The sequence below is a fragment of the Mastigoproctus giganteus genome, chromosome 4 (genome assembly GCF_048544385.1).
Source record: "Mastigoproctus giganteus isolate SK-2022 chromosome 4, ASM4854438v1, whole genome shotgun sequence".
NCBI lineage: Eukaryota > Metazoa > Arthropoda > Arachnida > Uropygi > Thelyphonidae > Mastigoproctus > Mastigoproctus giganteus.
In genome coordinates this window covers 137,451,954-137,474,721 of record NC_143578.1, presented here as the reverse complement: position 1 = coordinate 137,474,721, position 22,768 = coordinate 137,451,954, and the positions used below count along the sequence as shown (strand labels likewise).

The 22,768-nt window shown below is 38.3% G+C and overlaps 1 protein-coding gene across 1 annotated transcript in view; it reads left to right on the top strand.

Annotated features, from left to right (window-relative positions):
- The window catches only part of LOC150087085 (DNA-binding protein SMUBP-2-like), a 460,431-nt gene that overhangs the window by 401,176 nt on the left and 36,487 nt on the right, over nucleotides 1-22,768 (top strand). The gene's annotated exons all lie outside the window — the stretch shown is intronic.

The window sequence follows — 22,768 nt, the reverse complement described above, 5'->3', positions numbered from 1 at the left end:
GGCATACAAATAATGTTTTGTTGTAATTAAATTAAAATTTATAAGCACCCATACCTATACCAAGGCATGTTCTTGGGAGTCATCTAAAACCAATTTTATATGAACGACAGTAAACTTATGCAAACAATAAGGCTAAAAATAAAATAAAAACAGCCATCCTGTAAGCAGGGGATGAATTCATATAAATATTTATAGTTTACATAGCATTCTCAGTGTCACAATGTGAATTTAAAACAAAGTAGTTAATGTGTGCAGGTTTACCAGTAAAGAATGTCTATTCTGAAAAATAGGTTTTGGTTTGGTTTGGTTTTTTTTTTTTTAGGAGCATTAGCAACTAAGGCCATATTGCTCCGGGATATGCGGTGGTCATTTCGTGACCTTTCCGCATCCTTCGTATTTGGTGGTGACGGGCTCGAACCCCGGTCTAATCAAGAAGCGTGTGCTACGCACTGCTGCTCCTTCCCACCTGGCTACGGAGGCGCCTTCTGAAAAATAGGAAGAGATACAAGGTTATAATGGCTAAAGGTTATAATGATTTATGCACCATCATCAAGCCATGATGATGAAGAGGTTGAAGAAATGTACACAGAAATTGAGTCTTCTAGACGAGCAGAAAATCCACTACACTATCATTATGGGGGGACTTCAATGCTAAGGTTGGAAAGAGACAAAACAGTGCAGAAAGGGGAACTATAGGAAATTGTGGAATTTCTGAAAGAAATGAAAGAGGTGAAAGACTTGTGGATTTTGCAGAATCTCGAGGATTGTTGGTAATGAACACTTTTTCAAGAAAAGAGTGAACACAAAGTAGACAGTGAAGAGCCCAAATGGATTAACAGCTAATGAAATCGACTTCATCCTCACTAACAGAAGATATATTGTGAATGATGTTACCGTCCTGAACAAGGTAAATGTTTGAAGTGATCACAGAATGGGGTAAGTTGCACACTTGATATAGATGTAAGAAAAGAAAGAAAAAAACTGACTCGAGTAAATAATACAAACGTCTTTGAGATAACAGAAGACGAGAAAAAGCAGTATGTACTTGAACTTAAGAACAAGTTTTAGCTTCTGCAGACTGCTCAGGACCAAGATATCAAAGAGGAATAGTACAACTTTCTAAAATTGATAAAGCCAAAGAAACCTATAAGTAAAAAGAAATCCAAAGAAGAAAAAAATTAGTCAAGAAACACTTGTCATGATGAACCGAAGACGACAAATGAAGAGCAGGATAAACACTAACAAGGAGAAAATTGAGTATACTGAGTTATGCAGTGCGTTGAAGAAAATAAAGAATCGTAAAGCCCCGGGGAAGATGAAGTTACTGTAGAGTTGTTAAAATTGGTAGGAAGAGACATGACACAAACTGGCAAGACTCTTCACAAAATGCATTAGAAAAGGTGTGATGCCCAAGGAGTGGAATAATGCAATCACAGTTTTGCTCCTTAAGAAAGGAGATAAATCAGAAATTGAAAATTACAGACCAATTAGCTTGTTATCCCACATCTACAAGTTGTTCACAAGGATCATTACTAACAGATTAGAAAGAATAGTTGATGAGAATCAACCGAAAGAGCAAGCTGGGCTTAGGACAGGATTCTCAACTATGGATCACCTTCACATAATATCAAAGCTAATGGAGAAAGCAAATGAATATAAAACACCATTGTGCTTGGCATTTGTGGATTATGAAAAGGCATTTGATTCCATACAGCATAAGGCAATGTTTTGGGCACTGGAAAGACAAGGCATAGATACACCATATATTATGATTTTGAAGAAAATATATGAGAACGCTACCTCCTTTATTAGACTAGACAAAGACAGTAGGAAATTTAAAATTGAGAAAGGAGTTTTACAAGGGGAGACAATATCTCTGAAGTTGTTTACAGCTGCCCTTGAGGAAGCTTTCAGAAGATTAGACTGGTCGCAGAAAGGAGTCAATGTGAATGGAGAGTACCTAAACTAGTTAAGATTTGCAGATGACATTGTGGTCATCTCCACGATCCCAAACAATTAGAGGAAAATCTTAGTTAGTTATGCACAGTTAGTAAGGATTTTGGACTAAAGATGAATATGGCTAAAACAAAAGTAATGATGAACAAGTATACCACGGAAAGGGAAATAATGATTGAAGGAGCGGTAATTGAAAAGGTGGAGTCATATACTTATCTGGGACACGTTATTAACTGTAATAATGATAAATGGCTGGAAGTCAAGAGAAGAATAAATTTTGGAGGGATAGCATTCAGGAAATATAGTCACATACTGAGGAGCAATATCCCAGTTTGTCTGAAACATAAAATAATGAACCAATGTATAATCACCACCATGATGTATGGAAATGAAACTTGGGCACCCACCAAAAGAATGGAGAAGCTGAGAACAACACAGTGAAGAATGGAACGAATTATATTGGGAATCAGACTGTTAGATAAGAAGATAAATACATGGATTAGGCAGCAAACTCAAGTAAAGGACATTCTTATCAAAACTAAAGAACTAAAATGGTCTTGGATAGGACATAGCTCGAAGACATGATTGACAGATGGACTAAGAAAATAACGGAATGGTACCCAAGACGAGCTAGAAGAAAACTTGGAAGACAATGACGGAGATGGACAGATGAAATTCACGAGTTTGTGGGTAGTAAATGGATGGCCATTGCACAAAACAAAAGGAACTGGAAAGTTGCTGGAGAGGATTGCAGTGGATTGAAAATGGGTGATGATGATGATTCTGAGAAAAATTGACTTTCTTACACTTCATATACTTTTGATTTTTTTCTTTGTTTCTGTCATTGATAGAAGTGAAAAGTAATAAATTAGCAATTAACTAATAATATATAAATTAATTTTCACCTCACTGCACATATCTTAAAATAATGCTCACTGAACTTTTTGTAATGTACTTCCCAAAATTTTTTTTTTCTTGATTAAAATCGAAATACAATACGTATTTCACACTTTGTGATTTAATAAATTAAACATAGCAAGTACATCAGAGTGTAATATGCTATGGGCACTTGCATAATGTACATTACTTATTTCTTCCCAAATTTTAATAACAATTGAAATAAAACACATATTTCACAGTTTTGCTGTGATTAATATAATAAAAAATAAATTGAGTACAAGAAAACAAGCTCCTCAAAAAGCAGTGCCTTTCGTTTCTGTTTCTGTTTGTTATTTGGTTTTTAGGAGCATTAGCAACTAAGGCCATATTGCTCCAGGAATATGCGGTGGTCATTCCCTTGACCTTTCCGCATCCTCCGTATTTGGTGGTGACGGGTTCGAACCCCGGTCTAATCAAGAAGCGTGTGCTACGCACTGCTGCTCCTTCCCACCTGGCTACGGAGGCGCCCAGTGCCTTTCGTGCATGAGATGAGCATATTTTGTTTTTGCACATTTTTATTGCCCATTCATTCTTCCAATCAGCACACAGCAGCAAACAATGTTCAGTGCATCAACTATAATACACAGTGTATGGATATCAGAATATTCTTTAATAATTTCAACTAATAGTATACAATATAGATAAAATAAAGATTTAAAAAGAAAAATAATGCATCACATAAAACTGATAAAACTTGCTTGCTTACTCATTGTCATTAAAGCTTTTTTCCAGATCAGCGAGGAAATCAATCTACTCGATTTAGATCTATCTTCCCATAATTCATCTCTCTTTAGCTCCCTCCAGCTAACACCTTTAACTCCTCTCACCTTCTTATTCCTGGCCTTGCCTCTTGCTCTATTAGCCTCCATGTCCAGACTTTCTCAATATGTCCCCTCTCGATCTTTTCTTGTAATCATTCTTCTCTCACTTTCTTCCAAATTTCTCCCCCCCTGCTTCCTTTAGTCTTTCCACAAACACCTCTCAAAAACTTCTTTTCCATTGTTTGCATTCTGCTGATATCCTGCTCCCACAATTGTTAGACTGTGTAAAATATTTAGTTTGGAAAAAGGAGGTACCTGAGAAGTGCTGAAAGATGTTACTCTATAAAGCATAATATTTTACACAGTCATAAAACATTTTTTTTTTATCTTTTCTTCTAAATTTCTCCTTATCAATAAAATTGATAAAACTGTTGAATTAAAATAAAGTAAAAGCAAGATAAAAGCAGGAATAAAACAGTAGCACAAACAGGAATAAAACAGTAGCACAGTTTGACAAAGACATCCCTGGATGTCTTTGTCAAACGTAAAATTGTAAAGCAATGATACAATAAATAAATAAATAGGTATATTGGTATATCCTAAGCAGGTATATTTGGTAAATAGGTATATCCTGCAACAGTACTATAGCATGATTGGAGGATCATGATGGGTAACTACTCTTGCAATGCCCTGTGACACCATCTGCTGTTCTTCTGGGTTATAACTTTCTTAAAAACGGCATTGATACAAAGATCCCTCACAATTGAAGTAAGTGGGAAGTGGTGTTATTTGAAGTGATCCAGCTAACAGCAATGATACAGCTGGTGGCATGATCTACCATATAAATTTGATTAGGATCAATTGTATGTTCCGTGGAGAATCCTGAGGATCCACTCATGGATAGAAGTTAAATGCTAATCTGTGTAGCTTCATAGACTCATTTTAGTTTGATCCACGCTGACAGGGATTCATGCATTCATTGCTGACAGGGCAGTCTATACAATAAACCACTAAGCTTGAATAACGGCAAGAATAGTTTCACCCGTGAGGACCACTAACAAAACATTGTGGTCAGGCAACTGGATACACTTGACACTTTCCACTCGCAAAATCTATGTGATGATATAGGAGAGGTCTGGATGGAAGGGAATAAGTGCTGTGGCCAGCAGTGGAGGATTTGGAGTATGCAAGTAAAGTGGGGGAGGCTGATGTGTTCAGTATCATTTCAGGAAAGGCATATTTGCAGAGATTGTGCTTTATGCAGTTGCTTTCTTGTTGTCTAGAAGTGCATATCAGTAGCATCAGGCACAATGTAACAAGGCTCAAGCGGTGCATGGGCTGCATTTTCTTCATTACAGCATTGCATTACTTTACAATTTAATGGTTAACAGAGACATCCTGGTACGTCAAAAGTTGTTTTATGCCTGTTTTTATATTTCTTTTACTTTTATATTAGACTTGAATTTCTGTACGTTGTAATTTTCAGGAATTACATGTGAAGGAAAGTTGCTCCAGAGAACAAAAGTTGAAATGATAAATGAGGAAGAAGAAATGTTGGTTCTGTGAGTTCGAAGTTGGACAATAAAAGGATGCTGACTGGTTGCTGTGCATGTTCAGAGTGGTTTGGAAGAGAGAGTAGGAATTACAGAAGCCAATTCAGAAGAACAGTGCCCATGGAAGTATCTATAGAAAGGCATGCAGCAGAAACAGAATATCTATGAGACTGAGAGTGAAGAGACTTTGTGAAAGAAGGGTCATCAATTGACATCAATAGCTGCATCAACAAACACAATGATCTCCTCCCTGCCAACTGCCACAATTTATATACAAAATCCAGATTCAGTTACTCAAAACCTTTTGGCTTGATAGCCTGTAACTACAAGTCTTTGTCCACTGGCCTGGATAAATTTATACCAAACTCGAACAGTTGCATATGCAACCAATACTAACCTACAGCCCTATGTTAATGCACATTTTGGGCATATCATTACTGGCAATTTAGATATAATCCCTAATATAGAGCTCAGAAACATCATGGAACACGACTTTAAATTCAAGCTTCATAAACATATCAGCCTAAGTTAAGGTCAGAAAACAGTTGTATCATAATCTGCTTAACTTCTGTTTTATGTTATCATATAAATATAACACCTTATAGGAACTTTTCAAATATGGATAAATACAGTGCTTACTGACTTACTGTCTGGCCTTCTCAGCGATTCTGATTCCTTTCATGAGTCATCGTGATGATGCTCTAATATATGCCGACGATATAAAGTTTCTTACCGTAATCCCACCGTCTGCAAACCCAATGGAAATTACGTCTTCCATCACAGAGAACTTGACCACTCTTTCAACTTAATTGAAGATGTTTGGATTAAACCTTAACCCGTCAAAATCTGCAATAATGACTTACTCATTGAAACCAACAATAATTCAACCTTCAGTTTTAGGTACTCTAATTCCAGTGGTTACCTGCCATAAAGATCTCGGGGTCTATTTTGATCCGAAGCTGAAATTTAATGATCACACAGAATACCTCTGGAAGCGTTTTAACACCCTACGCTGGAAAGCAAAACAACACTTACTTCATTCCAACGATGCCGCAACCACTACCAGATATCTTCAAGCCACTGTTTATCCGGCTATTTTATATGCTGCTGAAATTTGGGCATCTGCGTCGCCTTCACTTCAAAAACCGGTGTTCTCGTGTGAATACTAGACCCTGAAATGGGCCACAAATAAGCATCGCCGACCCCCTTAATTGAGAACAACTGACATGGCTGAGCAGCTAAATGTACCCAGGATCCCGAGGTTAATTGACAGCAGGCGTTTAATGACTTCAGTAAAAATGTACACAGGAGTAATAAACGCCCCAAACAGCTGGGATTTCTGTCAGTGGCACAATCCTACGCCATCCTTGAGGTCAGAGCACACACTAATCCTCAAATACAACCGGTTGAAACTGTGTAGTCGGTTCCTACCTGCCCAGGCACTGCTCCGTCTTGGAGTCGACCTTCAGAAATTAGCTACCGACTACAAATACTGTCACATGCTCCTCGAGTGGATTCCATCTGTGGAACTAGGATAATTTCCTCCATATGACGTTTAGTCCTCATTTTTTATTATTATAATTTACATGTTTGTAACTCATAATGTCCATGTAACGGTATTTTTTTCCTTTTTGCCAATTAATTTCATTTATAATGTAAAACTCCTGGCCATGTCGCCGTGTTGAGTATTATTGTCTCTAGTACATGTCCTGTACTTATTAGCAATAAAGAATTTATTTATTTATTTATTTATATTAACCACAGGGGTTCACATCTGGTGAGTATGGGCTTGGCACACCTAGAGTCCTGAGCTGGATATCATTATTATTCTCTTTCTTGGTGATTCCCTTCTGCTTTTCTTTCTCTCTCAGGGTAACTCAGAAATTTTTTTTTGGCTAGTGCAGCATAAGTCTCAGACTTCCTTGTACCATATGGCTAATAATAGTAATAATAATAATAATATTGCATTACTATCAAACTTCCACATGCAACAGGTACTAAATACAACGTCTCTGGTATCAAACAGCACCTACCTGAATTACATGAGCACTTAATCATCACTCCAGTAGATAATGCTTCCAACAACTTTGGACTTATCTGCAAAATGTCAAACTTTAAATGTAGAACTCAACTCTAGTGCAACTTACAAACCTATTACCAACAACAGCAGTATTATCACCAAAAAGCTTATTACCTTCAGCAAAAAATTAACTTTAGCAATTATAATTTCCTCTATATTTATTTCATACCAAAATTCCACAAAAATCCAGTAGGTTTCATGAACCTGGTAAGACTTTAGAACTACTCCTTAAACCTATCATAAACATCTTACCTAATAGCAGAATCATTAACAACAATCGGCCTATAATAGATGCCCAGAAAACTAATAACATTACTAGCATATCAACATATGACTTTAATAGCCTTTTCACCAGTATAAATCTATCAAAAAAGTCAGTTCTTAAAAAACTGTACTATAGCTACACACATATTATGTGGGTTTGCAGTTTTTATAAACTGCAAACCCACATATTGGAATAACCTTACCAACCTTTGCATTTCAAACAACTATATATTTGATGGCAATACAGATTATTTACAAACCAAAGAAACCCCCATTGGCAGCTCAGCCAGCTGTTTCCTGGCTAACCTCTATCTGTACTATCCTGAAACATCATTACCATCAGAACTATGCATGTTCAGGTACATAGATGACTTACTGGTAATAAATTGCACCAACTTTTTACAAGAATTTTCCAATATTTATCCTCCAAAACTGACTCTGGAAAAATCAATAACAATACAACCAACTACCTAGATCTGGATATTGATATGAATGGCTTACAAACCACCATTAATATCTACAACAAACGTGATGCCTTTAATTTCAGTGTTTTCAACTTTACATACTGGCACTCCAACATCTTGAAGAAAGTACATGCAAATGTATTCTTTCACAGTGCATTACCTACCTTAACTATCACTTCAAGAAAGCTCTCCAAATATTAAAAATAAAAAATTGATTAACCACCCCCTAGATATTGTAAATAAATATATTAGCAAACTAACATCCTCTGCATTCAGGCTGTGTATATAATGTACAGACTATACCCCTTAGCTGCTTTAGTGTCTCATGATCTGAGAAACCTGTGTCCACAATTGGCTACGAAAGGAGTATTTTATTTAGTTTTAGTAATTGTAGTTTTTTTTTTTTTTTTTAGGAGCATTAGTAACTAAGGGCATATTGCTCCGGGATATGCGGTGGTCATTCCCTGACCTTTCTGCATCCTCCGTATTTGGTGGTGACGGGCTCGAACCTCGATCTAATCAAGAAGCGTGTGCTATGCACTGCTGCTCCTTCCCACCTGGCTACGGAGATGCCTGTAATATTTTATCACAATTTTTATTATTTCATTATCACTATTATAATCTTTAAATGGTATTATAATAGTTTTTCTTCACCATTATTAACAAAATTAACTTTAACACATGAGGCACACTCCCAGAACTATGTTCAGGGTCCTACTATAGGAACAGGTTTAGCAACCTCGAACTGCCCCAGCACATATCTCTCCTCATATTACTTTCCACTGCCCTGGTACCCTATTTTCTTATTTCTTCTGAGCCATTAGGTTTCCGAACACAAAATAAAGATTTATTTTTTCACCTTATACAAGGTTCAGCATCTACATTATGCTACTTTGTCAGTTATCTTCTCTCCACTATCCTGGGACATGCTGCTTCATCATATTTAATTTTGTTTCTTCCCAACACACTTAGTTTCTCTAACTTCATATGTCTTACTGCATTCCAACGCTTGAGGTCCCTTTTACACACTACATTCACTGACACGAGTATCTAACATTCCTTATTTCTATCGCAGTGTGTTGGTCGACGCCCTACAACCTACTCCACGACTCTACATGGTACTACAGTAAGTATTTTGTTAAGGGGAAGTCTTGCCTGACCAATTTGATTGGATACTATGATGCAGTTACAAAAGAACTGGATGCAGGGAATAACTTTGATATTATATACTTGGATCTTAGAAAGGCTTTTGATACTGTTGCACATGGAAGACTGCTGCACAAATTGGAGCAGTGTGGCATTGGAGGCAAATTACTGCTGTGGATAAAGGGGTGGTTGAGGGGGAGAAGACAGAGTGGTAATTAATGGACACTGCTCATCATGGACTAATGTTATTAGTGGAGTCCCTCAGGGTTCAGTATTGGGTCCTTTATTGTTTTCTGTATTTATAAATGATATTGATGATGGTATATCAAGCTTAATGTCCAAGTTTGCAGACGATACGAAGGTTGGCAGGGTTGTCAAGGACACTACTGACACTATGCTGCTGCAACAGGATCTGGAAAGGTTGAGCAGATGGGCTGAGAGGTGGCAAATGAAGTTTAACATTGACAAATGTAAAGTACTACATATGGGAAACAGCAACCCCAGAGCAACGTATCAACTCTGTGGTACTACACTGACAGTGGTAGAGAATGAAAGGGACCTGGGGGTGGTTGTGCAGGCAGATATGAAGTTCTCTGAGCAGTGCAGACGGGCAGCAAGAGTAGCTCATGGTGTATTGTCAATGATATATAGGAATTTTTCTAGCAGGGATAAGGAGGTGATTATTCCCTTGTATAAGGCAATGGTCAGTCCACACCTAGAGTACTGTATACAGGTCTGGAGACCTCATTTCAAGAAGGATGTAGAGCTGCTGGAAGTACAGAGAAGGGCAACAAGATTAGTGAACGGAACAAAGGGGTGCTCTTAGGAAGAAAGGCTTAAGTTTTGCGAGTTACAGTGTCTGGAGACTAGGCACCAGCGAGGTGATCTGATAGAGGTGTACAAAGCCTTGAATGGTTTGAGCATGCTCAATGCTGATGGGATTCTTCCTCTTGCTCAGAATAATCACCTGAGAGGGCATAAATTCAAATTGAGGAAAGACAGATGTAGGATAGATGTGCGGAAATTTGCCTTTAGCCAGCGGGTGGTTGGTAGGTGGAACAGACTTCCATCCCTTGTCGTGGAAGTTGATAGCCTAAATAAGTTTAAGGCTCAGCTGGACGGTATTTCAAACGAACAGAGGGGTGAAGTGGAAGTGGTTATTTTTTATTTATTTATTTTACTTTATTTTTTTTTTTTTGGCTGATGCTGCATAAGCTTGCTTTCTTGCATCAAATGCCTCTACTAATGCTAATGCCAATGCTAAAAGTACCGTTATTGACCCTCTGGTCCAACTCCTTATTTCAGCCCTTTTGCCTTTACCTTTTACTTGTTGCATTTTTTAATTTTTTTACTTTTCATTTCTCTGTCAGGTCAGCCATGAAATATACATCACCATTCCATATATTAACCGTTACGCTTAACCTGGCTTCCATACACGCTCATATTATAATTTGATTTCTTTGTATCTGCCATGCGCTACTTATATTTCATGTTAGAAACAGAGGCCTTACTTCTTGCTTCATTTCCCTTGTTTTTGACGGCTGACCCTTGAGAAAGATGTTAAAATCATCGAATTTGCAGCATTAAGTACTTTTATTATGTTACTTTTATTTTACAGGTACAATTGTTTGATTACACGATTTAGTCTTCTGGTTTTATAAGACCACCTACAACATTCATTACCTATGCATCCACTAGCAACATTCATTACCTATTCATCTATATATATAATATATATATAGATGAATAGGTAATGAATATACATACACTGAAAGGACAGAATTCATGGGATACCTAGTTCCTAGGCAATGTGATGCTGTCACCCCTCTCGCTAGTGGACGAACTCAGATATATAGGTACACTGCATCCACGTAGACAGTAATTCGATGTCAGTATGGATAAATGTCATGAGTTAACCGAAGAGGGATGATTGTGGGTGCCTGGGTCACTCTATCGTGGAGGTGCTACAGAAATTGCACCATTCCTATTCGACAGTATCAAGTGTGTGTCGGGAATAAACCATTTCTGGAATAACGTCTCATTGTGAACTGCGCTGTGGGAGGAGAAAGGCGGTGGATGAATGTGGCTATTGACGTCTATCTTGCATTGTTTCACCCAACTGGAGAGCGACAGTGGCACAAATCACCGCCGACTTCAATGAGCGAGGTGCCAGAAATGTCTCCACCAAGGCCATCAGGTGATCATTAGCCGTAATAGGTTATGGGAGCTGCCAACCCACCATAGTCCCATTGCTAACACCACAACACAGGACTCTACGCCTCAACTGAGCGAAAGAACATCGGAACTGGACCTTGTATGATTGGAGACTGGTCTCCTGCTCCATTGAGTCCCGTTTCCAGTTATTTCGAGCGGGCAGGAGGGTGCGTGTCTGGTGGAAACTGCACAAAGTTATTCACCTGTCGTATCAACAAGGAACTGTTTAGGAAGGTGTACAGTCTGTAATGGTCTGGGCGTGTTCATCTCTCAACAGTCCAGGTTAAGTGTCCATTCTTGCAGATCATCTGCATCCCTTCATGGCCAGTGTGTCCACAGGGCAATGAACTCTTCCAACAGAACAATGCACCTCCCCCACAGAATGACTAGAATATGGTTAGATGAGCATTCCGCAGATTTTACCACCATGGAATTGCCTCCCTGTTCATTGGACGTGCAACGGAATTTTGGAGAGCAGTGCAGCAAGCATGGATGAAAATACCTGTGGAACGATTTCGTGATCTAATGGACTCAATGCCTTGCCATGTGACTGCCGAATGCCTTTCTGTCCACTCAGTGTATAGATATATATATACAGGGTGTCTCAAAAATATTGGTACAAACATTTAGGGGAGGTAGGTAACATCTAAAAGAATGTGAATTGCATAGGAACGCATAATCGGAAACGTCACCGTAAGTCGGTAGACGGCGCGGTGGCCACCGCATGAAGAGCATGCATCGATATACAAACTGTGAGCTGGCAGACATGCACTTAGTATATGGATTAGCACAGGGCAATGGACGAGCCGCTCAACGAATTTATGGAGAATGCTTCCCAGACAGACATGTACTGGACCACCGTTTGTTTGCGCGTGTGCATCAAAATTTGTGTGTTATGAGTCATTTAGAGGTAACAGTAGTGTGCGGGTAGACCACGTTCGATGCAAACTCCCGCCATGGAAGAAAGTGTGTTGAATGCCGTCCAGAATAACCTACTACCAGCACACGTGCCGTTGCCTCTGCTTTAGGAGTGTCTCATTGCAGTGTACAGCGTGTCTGGCACGACGATTCCTTACACCCCTTTCATCTCCAAAGGGTTCAGTTACTGTTCCCCAAGTTGTACAGTGGTTTCTCCAAGAAAGTGTTCAAGACTTGAATTTTCCAGCCTATGTTTTGTTCACGGATGAGGCTTATTCAATCAGCATAATGCTCATGTGTGGGCTCACAACAACCCACAGTGTGTGCCCCCATGCGGCACAACATCGTTCGCAATAAAAATGTGGGCAGGTATGGTCGGTGACTGCTTATCGGCCCATACTTGTTACCATCCCGCATGAACTCCGCTAAATATCGGATCTTTCTTGAACAATTTCTACCTGGGTTACTTGACGATGTTCCAGCAAAAGTGAGACGCAACATTTGGTTTCAACATGACAGGGCACCTGCCCATTATGGAAGGTGTGTTCGTGACCATTTGAACAGGCGTTTCGGGCATCGATGGATTGGCTGTGGTGGACCCGTTGCCTGGGCCCCACGCTCACCTGATTTATTGAGCCTTGATTTCTTTCTGTGGGGGTCCTCAAATCTATTGTGTATGAATCGCCTGTGGAGACGGAAATGGATCTCGTGGCAAGACTCGTCTGCACTGCTGCTACTCTCAAAGAAACTCCAGGTGTGTTCGACCATGTTCGCCAATCCATGCTGTATCGGTGTCACGTATGCATCGTGTCTCATGGTGGAACCTTCGAGCATCTGTTGTAACATCATGAAATGCATCCATCTCGTACTCCATTGTTAATATTATGTCAATTAAATGTTTGCCACTAATTACTGTCTTGTGTCATTTCTGCTTCTTGTGCCTCTGATACTACTTTTCCATGACGTTTCCGGTTATGGGTTCCTGTGCGGTTCACATTCCTTTAGATGTTACCTGCCTCCCCTAAACGTTTGTACCAATATTTCTGAGACACCATGTATATGGAAATGATTTCAAACACATATGACCTCTGCTTAACGCTGACAATTCATTCTGAAAGAACAGAGTGCTAAGTGAATCAACGCCAAGTAAGTGCCTTTTTTCTACAAGGTAACATATGCATTTGTGACTTGTGCTATATGCCATAGGGTATTTCTTAATCAATAATAAACAGTAGTGAAAAGACACATAATGTCGGTCAAAATATTTACTATTTAAAAATTTATATACGTATATAATTATGTGGAAAATAACTACATTATTTATCAAAAATAAACTTAAAATATCATTTAAAATCATGAATTTATTAATCTGATGACCCTGGGCTGTTGAGTTTTTGTATCTTTGGACGGAAAAATGTGTCAATTTATGGGTTGTACTTTGGCCCTTTTCCTCTCATTGTACAAAATCATGAAGGGTTTCATTCCTTCTTTAAACTTCTTATTACTTTGAACTTTGTTTCACATCAGAGTATGTTCTCCTGTAAATAATCACACATTTTTTCAGTGTTTGAAAGCCTAAGTCCTTTCACAGTTGGCAACTTTGGTTCTTCATCTCTAGGGTCTTGATCATCTTCTCCCTCAATTGCATGCTCTTGTTCTGTTGTCATTTCCACACATTATTCATTATAGATGCCATCCCTGTCATTCTCGATGATCTCTTGTACATCATCATTGTCAATTTCATCCAATCCTGCTTCTTTTCCAAGCTCCTCAACAATTTACGCTTTAACGTTCACAACCTAATCTTCGGGTCCTTGGGAATCCTTTATGCAATCCTTCCAAATTTTTCTGTATGCTCCCAGACAAAAGTTTCACAAACTAAAAGGTTAACAGTAGCTGCAGGCAGAGACAAAAGTTATTCTTGCACTGTTTCTATTGTAATGAGCAGCAGCAGCCTAGAGAGCAAGTTGCTGCAGTTTTCAAGAGCTGCTGGGAGTCATCATGGAACAAGTAAATACACAGGCTGTGTTAGGGTAACTAAGAGTAAGAACAGGTGCATGTATACTTCATGTTCATCAATGCTAGAAGTACAGTAAATAAATTTGAATTTGAATTGCTGATCAAGACATCAAAGGTAGATATTGTTGAGATATCAGAGACCTGGTGTCACAGACATAAGCAGTGCAGAATTGGAATGGGGGTACAATGTGTTCAGAAAGGGAAGAGGGGTTATGCTGTTAGTTAAGAAACACATAAAATCAAAGGAAGTGGATCCAGTTTACGTGAGTGGACAGTGCAATGTTGAGTCAGTTTGGTGTAACATAAACACAGGGAAAGGGAAATTGAGAGTAGGAGTGTGTTATAGGTCTGATGAGTACAACGAAGAATTGTGCAGAGAAATAGAGTGGGCCAGTAAATCAGAATGTCTTGTTATGGAGGATTTTAACTTTCCAAATATTGACTGGAACTTGTGGGTTGGTCACTCGAGTGCTAGCAAGACTTTTATGGATTTACTGGAGGATTGTTTTCTACAGCAATGTGTTCGAAGGGCGAACAGAGGGACTAATACTCTTGATCTGATTATCAGCAGTGAAGATTCATGCATTAGGAATTTGCAGATAAAGGAACCATTAGGTGGCAGTGCTCACAGTCTACTGATGTGGGATTTACTTAAAGATGTAACTACCATCAAGGGTAAAGGGAAGGGTTTTTGTAAAGGTGACTACAGTGGTCTCAGATAGTTTTAAATTCTATACAGTGGGACCAACTGATGATGTTAAAAACAGTGAATTCTAAATGGGAAGTCAAGGCATTAATCTTGGAAGCTACTAGGCTTTTCATACCAATCAAGAAATACTATTCAAGATTTAGACCTAAATGTATGTCAGATGAACTAATGAGGCTCGTGGCAGAGAAGAAAAATGTGTGGGATGCATATAAATTGTCAGGCGATACAGACGTATATGGCAGATATAAGCTAGTCTGTAATCAAGTCACAAAGCAAATTAGGCAAACAAAGGATGATTACGAGAAATCCTTGGCAAAGGATGCAAAGAAAAACACAGACTTCTTTACTTATGTAAACACTAGAAGGAGGGGAATGAATCAGATTGGCCCACTTGGTGTGGTGGTTTGACTGTTGATGATCTGGCTCAGATAGCTGACAAACTGAATGAGTATTTTGCATCTACATTCACACATGAGGAATTATGAAAGGAAGGGGAGGGGAGGTAAGAAGTTTACTAAACTCCTACAGGGAGCTAAATAATTTTGTAATAACAGAGAGAAAGTAGAGGAGAAATTGTTGAAGTTAAACATAAAAAAAGAACCTGGGGCAGATGGAATCTATCCAGTTATATTGAAGGAGGCAGTGAAGGAAGTAAGCAAACCCTTAGTGACAATTATGAGAGCATCCTTAGATTCAGGAGGTCCCCATGGACTGGAGATGTGTAAATGTATCCCCAATTCACAAAGGGGGTCAAAGGGCAATGCAAATAATTATAGACCTGTTAGTTTAACTTCTGTTCTGGGGAAAATAATGGAGTTACTGGTTAAAGAAGTGATGCAGGATCACCTAGACAAAACTGCAGTAATAGTTTAGACACAGCAAGTGTTTGTTAAGGGGAAATCTTGTTTGACCAGTTTGATTGGATACTTTTTTTTTTATCATATGATATGAGCAATACACGAAGGAACTAGTTTTTTCCTGCTTCCTTCGTGTATCGTGGCCGTGAGATCCAGCCAGATAGTGTGGCACCATCGTGATATCCATGCCCATGACCTTTGGTTTGCCAGGCAGGCACTTTACCCACTCGGCTAGCCCGGTCGGCGATTGGATACTATGATGTGCTCACAAAAGAACTGGAAGCAAAAAATAATTTTGATATCATATATTTCTATTTTAGAAAAGCTTTTGATACTGTTGCACATGGAAGGCTGCTGTACAAATTGGAGCGGTATGGCATTAAGGCCAAGTTGCTGCAATGGATAAAGGGATGGTTGAGTGGGAGATGACAGAGAGTGGTAATATATGGACACTGCTCTACGTGGACTTAGTGGATTCCCCCAGGGTTCGGTTGATTCTCTGATTCAACCAATGCACTCCATTGGTTGAATCAGAGATATTTTGTAGGAACAATAATATAAAAACTTTTAATGTGATTGTTCAGATCTTCTAAGTTCTCTTTGCTTGGATGTCCTGGAGCATTGTCCATGATCAGATCTTAGTAATATACAATGTTCGAGTAAACTGTCTGTTACGGATGTTGAACTGACTGTGGTCATGGAACTTGTGAATAGAAGCAAATGCAATGCACAACTTTTCGTCGCTGTTGACGAGTGTTATAGCGAGTTATGACAGCAATATAGTGAGGGGTATAATATAAGAACAGCATTATAGCGAATCAACGCAAAGCAAAACTGCGTTATAACGAGGGCCTAATGTCCAAGGTATCTTTGGGGGGGATGGAAACACAAACACTTCTATTCACAGAACATGATCAATGTGTCGACCATCATTCCTGATACACAAATCTAGACAAAATGCGCAGTCAGCAACACACGGTGAATGAGGTCAGGAGTAATGATGTTGCATGTGTCAATAATCTGCTGCTGCAAATATTCAGCACTTTGAATATTCTTCACTTGAACCAGTGCTTTCAGTTGACCCCAAAGGGGGAAAATCTATGATATAAGATCCGAGCTTCTCACTAGCCATTCCATGAGCCCTTGCTGTTCTCTCCAATTACCAGGAAACTGTTGGTGCAGAAACTCTCTTATGCTGTTATGTGCAGGAGCACCATTCTGGAACCATGTGGGAAAATTTCCATCCTCCTTCAAGACTGTGGAATGTTTTCTCGTTGAGTATACATAAATAGGCACCTGCAGTGACATTTCCTTGGAAAACAATGGGGTCTATGACATGGTCTTTACACTTGCCTTTACACAAGTAGCACCTTGTTCCCTCTCAGAAGTAAACCAGTGAGGGTTGTTTTGAGATGAGTAGCAAGTGTTCTGTTGATTTACCTCACCATTTACATACAAAAAACAGCCTCATCACTAAACAGAATCGTGGTGAGAAATTTTATATTTTGAGCATACTGTTCTCCCCATTCAAAATTCTATTTGTCGATCTGGATCATCTTCACTTAATTTCTGCAAGATCTGAAGTTTGTAGGAATGCTATTTTTGAGCCTTAAGGATGCAGTAAATGCTGCTTTTCGATTCTGGTCTCAGAGGACAATCTTCAAAGAGACTTTTTTGAATTTTGCATAAATGAGCGAGGATGGCAGTGGCTATGTTATCGTTGGTGGCCTTTCTCGAAGGTCAGCTGCATAGTTTATCCTCTACAGATCCTGTTTCCTAAACTTTGCAACAAGTTTTCTAAGTTTGTTATTGGCTCGTGGTCTTGATGCAATCCTTAGGCGACCTCTCTCCAACTCCAGTTTCCCACAAGAATTATCTGGACTCGTTTCTCCTTACTCAAAGACATATTGGAGCTGCAAAGATGAAAATATATGAATTAGTTATTTTTCCCTATGATTCCAGACTTATGGAACACCCTGTATGAACTCTATGTGAAATCATTACTTGGGCATCCAACATACTCATATATGAGGAGCATTTGAAAAGCTTGTGGACGAAGTGTGAAGGGTTTATTTAAGAAGTCTGGTAACACGTTACTTTTGAACATAGTCTCCATTGCAGTTAATACACTTTGCCATCAATGCTGCAAAGTTGATTCCAGCTGGGAATAAAGTTTTCCTTTGGCCCTTCGGGAATGCATCCACTCCAGCAGTGACATCACTGTCAGTGAGAAAATGGATGCTAGCCAGGTATTTTTTTAAATTAGGAAATAGGTGAAAGTCCAGTGATACTAGATCTGGTGAATATAAAATAAATAAATTTTCTGTTTATACTCCGGCATGACAACCAAGTCAGTAGAATTTACAATAAATTGTCAATACAAATATTTATCGTATTTAGTAGTCACGGCCATGAACCCCAGTCCACTCAAGGAACGCATGCTATGCACTCTCGCTCCTGACCACTGGGCTATGTCATATATGGGGGATGGTCCAAGATTTCAAAGCCATACTCATGCAGGTGGCTATGGCAATGATATGATTTGTGAGCAGACACATTGCCTTGATAGAACATGACTCCTTTGCTGAGTTTTCCTCAGAATTTGTCTTTAATATTTTCATGCAAGTGCCTCACAAGGTCTGCATAATATGCTGCCTTGACTGTGGCCTCTCTGAAGGTAATTCACTAACAATACTCCATCAATATCCCATATAACTGATGCCTCATCTTGCCAGCAGAAGGAATTGACTTGGCTTTCTTCGGAGGGGGATCATTTCCATCATTTTCAATTGGATCCAGCAAATTTTCTTTCAGTGTTTGTGACCATGAGACATGGGTCCATCAGTTTCAGCCAGAGACAAAGGAGCACACACATTTGAGACACCTTGACCGAAATCACTACCTAGGCTGAAGCCATGGATCGGGTCCAAGTTTTTATAATGTGTGAATTTTGAGTTCAAAAATTTTAGTTAATATAACATAACACAAAATAAAAACATTTTAAGTAACAGCCACTTAGCCTCATACATCCACTGATCTTAATAAGACGAGTTGCCACCCCTGCTGTTAGGAGGCAGGCTTCTACTATCAGCAAATAACCACAGCTCTCCTTCTAAAGGCTGCACTTACGTAGCTGTTAAAATAAGTAAAAAGCTTCCTTTCCATGAACATAAATCCTGTTATCCAACATTGGCAGTCGAGTCTGCACAGGAACCATAGAGAGGAAGTTGTTCTAGCCTGTCTCTGCATAGGACATAGTCATCTTATGCATGCATTCTTGCTGAGGACAGATGACTTTCCTATGTGTGAGGATTGTGACATCTTTTTAACCATTCATCATATTTTAACCGAATGTCCATGATATAGACAGCAACATTTTATGTATTTTAATGTTTTTACCAATCTGACTGAGTCTTATACACTCAGTCAAATTTTATCCGACAACGACAATGTGTAAGCTGTTTTTAGGTTTTTAAAATCAATAAACCTTTTCTCTTGTATTTAAATATATTTTTGTTAGTTTACCTGTTAGTTTGACTGTATTTAAATTTTTATACATATTGACATAGTGATCTAAGTCATTACGTCACTGCAATTTTTACTGTTATCTCGTATGGGATGTGGTTTTGGCACATTATAGCCCTAGTTGATGATGCACCATTAAAACCCGAACAAACAAACATCCCACTCCTAACAAAGGTTCTTTTTATCCCAGGGGCTCACATCTGATGAGTTTGGGCTTGGCACACCCAGGATCCTGAGCTGGATATCATCATTCTTCTTTTTCTTGGTGATTCCCTTCTCTCTCTCTCTCTCTCAGGGTAATTTGGGATTTTTTTTTAGGCTGGTGCAGCATAAGCCTGCTCCCTTGCACCATATAGCTAATAATAAAGGCTCTCTTTCTCCCAAGTACCAACAGACAACTCCAAGTTAGATCTTAAATCGGTATATAAGTTTCATTTCAGCATAATGTGTTCATTTGTTTCATCCTCCCCAGAAGTGCAAATATACTGATCCCTCAGTCCAAATTCATATAATCTATAAGACATACCATGACCAGTGATCAGGAAGGTAGCATATAGCCCAACATGCAAGTTTGCCTACTTTTCTCTTTTTCACACCAATTGGTCTGCCACATAATTTTTAACTCTTCACAAATCCTTTTCCTTTCATTCTTTAGGTCTGCTCTTGTATAGACTCTGTCTTCATCAGGGCAAGATGTAACTCCCATAATAGTTCGCTTAATATTCCTCTTTGTAAAGTACAACAGTCCGGATAATAGGACTTTAAATTGTATAGGCATCCTACCTGATATAATCTGCAAGGTTTACTTGTTTAGTCTGTTTTACAGAGTCTAGTTTTTACACAGTTCGACAAGCACGAGTAATGCTTAACAAAGCATATCTTTGCACCTGTAATAAGTACTTTTGTGTAATAACGTCTTCTATATGATGCACCCAGGCTCTGGAGGCTTAAGTTACGATCGGGACAAACAAGCACTCATAATAAATTCAAGGTCCTGCCTTTTATGCCCCATCCTACCTTGCAATCCTCCGAAGCTTATCACATAATGTCTTAATCTTAGTTTTCAAGTATTTGACATGCTCCATAAAGAACAACTATTCTTCTAAAATGAAACCCAGATATTTTGTGACTCTAACATTGAACTGGGTCACTCAGAAGCCTTATAGTAGGTGCCCTATTCATATTTAATCGTCCATTTAATAACATTTGAACAGTTTTATCTCGGGATATCTGCAACTTGTAGAGCCAACTCCTACTCCAAATTTGATTAAAATCTCTTCAGATTTCTTTTCTATCTCAGAACGAAAAATGCCAAAAACAAGGATTGTTAAATCATCAGTGTATGCAACCATTTTTATACCTTCTATTTGCTGAAACAAACACTTGTCAAGAATGATGTTCCATGCAAAAGGGCCGATAACTGAACTATGAACTTATTTCTCAACTTTAGTATACAAAGTCTTCACAGTAACTTTCCTACTATAGAAATAATTTCTGAAAACAGAATATAACTTAACAGAACATTCTGTAACTCTAATTGGAGCAAGGATGCCCTCCCACCATAACCTATCAAAGGCACCTTTAAAATCAATAAAAATGCCTAAAATATACCTAACTCCATTGTTCCCCACTTCTTGGATCAAGCTATGTATAGCATCCTCTGTACCAATACATTTCTTAAAGCCAAATTGGTTTTCAGAATATAGACTTAATATTATAACTGATCATTAAGTGATTAATGCATAACCATTCATAAGTTTTTCCCAATACAGAAACAGATATTAATCTGTTCTGTATTGGGACTGGTCAACAACAGATTATTATCTGTTGTTGACCAGTATATTATTACAGATTAATAACAACATATATTAATCCTAAGTATTTATCATTAAACTTATTCCACATAGCATTTTTAACAAGAAATCTATTATCAATGTACACCTCTTGAATTCCATCTTCTGTACATATCTTGAAAGAGATGCTGTAATGGTCACTAGTTGTATATCCCTCTAGTACTTCCAATTTCAAATCTTATTTTTAACTGCACCCGTAGCAATTGTAAGATCTGTCCTTTTGTAATAGAAATGTTGTATGTTGTGAGATAATTGGCAACTTTGGCTGAGTGTATCTTGTGACAATGTATTGTTAGTATTCTGAAGAGATATCCATATGTGGATTATCTTGAGAGACTGCAAAAAATGTTTGGCTCATGCACAGTTGATTATGTTGGCAGATGCCCTTCTACATTAACCACTTCCATTGCAGAAGCCGCAAAGAATTCCTCTAGAATTATTCCTCCTTCATCGGAAACCTCACTGCCTTCATCGGAAACCTCACTGCAACTAACAACTCACAGGAGCCAAACATTTTTTGCAGTCTCTCAAGATAATCCACATATGGATCTGTCTCTTCAAATACTGACAATACATTGTTACATGATACACTCGGCCAAAGCTGTCAATTATCTCACAACATACAACATTTCTATTACAAAAAGGTGTCAACTAATTCTTGCAAATGCACAATAATGGCAGCCAATGGCTGCCATTATTGTGCATTCGCAATAGATAAAATAAAGTTCCAAATAAGTGGATATAAGATAATATCATCTCCTTCTGATATTATCTTATATCCACTTGCATAGGCGTCCACAGAGAGGGGCAAATGGGCACTTGCCCCCCCTGGGATCGAGTAAAAAATTCCACAAATTATAAACATAAAAGTTATTGAGATATGTAACCTTACACTGTCACATGGGACGCTTTTTCTGCCATAAAATTTAATTAGGGGTTGGCCGGTTTCAGCCCTGGGGGGGGGTAACCATAGAACATGTGTTTCATCTATTTCAGCAATAAAACACGTGTTCCTGTGTTTGATTTATTGCAGCAATAAAACATGTGTTCCTGTTTTTGGTTTATTTTTTACTGATTTGTGAAAAAACCATAGAACACGTGTTTCATCTATTTCAGCAATAAAACACGTGTTCCTGTGTTTGATTTATTGCAGCAATAAAACATGTGTTCCTGTTTTTGGTTTATTTTTTACTGATTTGTGAAAAAAATGCACATTACTGTTGTGAACAGCAACCACTTCATTTGCCCTCTGTGTCTAGTGAGTCACTGAGTGAATTGTAAATTTATAGTGAAACAAATTTAAAAAGAAAAATACATTTTTAAAAGTAAGTGTATGTAATTTAATATTATTTTACTCGTTAGTTTTATGATTTTTTCAATTTTAAACTGAAATAATTTAATTTAGGGTTTTGGGATTAATTAATTAGTTGATTTTTAATTAAATATCCCGGTCAATTTTTTAATATATGAAATTGTGCTAAAAACTGTATTAATTCCATATACTTTTTTT